Genomic DNA, 1,696 nt, shown 5'->3' on the forward strand with positions numbered 1-1,696 from the left:
AAAAATCCTAGAAGAAACCATAGGCAGCAAAATCTCAGACATTTCTCTTAGCAATATGTTTGCCAATATATCTCCTAGGGCAAACATATCAAATGCAAAGGCTAACACAGGCCAAATAAACGAGGTTTAAATTTATGTGGATTGCAAAAAAACAAAATTTTCATAGAAACGTAGGTTTATTTAGATAGACATGCTGAATGTAAAGGGCTGAAATAAATGAGCAATCGTTAACATAAAATAATAGAACATTTTAATAAAAATTAATATTTTCTTGAACATTAACTTACCAGACACTGAATAATTGCACAAATTAATAAGTGTAATGCAAAAAAACCTCTTTTTCCTATTCTCCGAAAGTGAAATATTTCCTGTTGAGCAAACCAAACAAGTCAGTCCAACACTAATGATGTGGCATTTGCTGCTAAAATATGCTCTGCTGATATTAGAGGAAAGAAATGGTGCACCTGCGCATAGGCGAGTAAGGGAAATGAATGCAACACGATTATAGTAATCAGTCATTAGCGAACATTGTAGTTCGTTATTAATAATTATGTATAACAGGATATTGTAAAAATTAAATTATGAATTTTTTATTAAAACATTTCTTACTAGTACATACCATTATATTGGCGGTGCCACAAAAATATTAGTTGTGGGCCACATGCGGCCCACGGGGCCACGAGTTTGAAATGCTTGTCCTAGGGCAAGGGAAACTGAGGAGAAAATAAATAAGTGGGATTACATCAAAATAAAAAGCTTTTGCACAGCAAAAGAAATGACCAACAAAATGAAAAAGGAGCCCACTATATGGTAGAACGTATTTGGCAATGATACATCTGATAAAGGCTTAATATCCAAAATATATAAGGAGTACGTACAACTTAAAAAAAGGAAAACAAACAATCCAATTAAAAAATGGGCAAAGGATCTCATAGATACTTCTCCAAAGATGACATACAGATGGCCAAGAGACATATAAAAAAAAATGTTCAACATCACTAAATCATCAGAGAAATGCAAATTAAAATGACAATGAAGTATCACCTTACACTTGTCAGAATGGCTGCCATCAACAAATCAACAAATGTGAGAAACCAAGATGGCGGCATAGGAAAACACCTGAAATTGTTGCCTCACACAACCACTTCAAAAATACAACTAAAAGACAAAACGAACATCATCCAGAACCTCAGGAAGGCAGGCTGAATGGAAATTCTACAACTAGAAGGAAAGAGAAAAGCACACTGAGACTTAGAGGGGGTGCGGAAGTAAACTGCAGAGGTATGGAGGCGAGAGCGGACAGGGCTGGCAACTGAGGATGCCGTTGTCTTTTTCAATCGGGAGGGAGTCTCAAGCTCCCAACAGCCCTGAACTCTCTGGGGACCCAGACCCATACGGGGAGAAACTGGACTGTCTGGCAGTGGGCGGAACTCGAGGGCAGCTTACTCTCAGAGGTGCTTGCAGTGACTACCGCGGGACATTGAGACCTGGGGCCTCTTAGGGCAGGACTGAGGATCAGCCTGAGCTGTTTGCTCCACCCTGTTGATTCCCTGAGACCCCATCCCACCCAAGCTGTGCGCAGAGGCTTTTGCATATGAATGACCTGGCCCTTTGCAATCTAAAATTACCTAACAAACTGCAGGTGGGTCAGAGATACCCAGAAATCCAAAAGAAGGCCCAAGGCCCCACAGCACCT

Source organism: Myotis davidii, unplaced genomic scaffold (genome assembly GCF_000327345.1).
Source record: "Myotis davidii unplaced genomic scaffold, ASM32734v1 scaffold404, whole genome shotgun sequence".
Lineage (NCBI taxonomy): Eukaryota > Metazoa > Chordata > Mammalia > Chiroptera > Vespertilionidae > Myotis > Myotis davidii.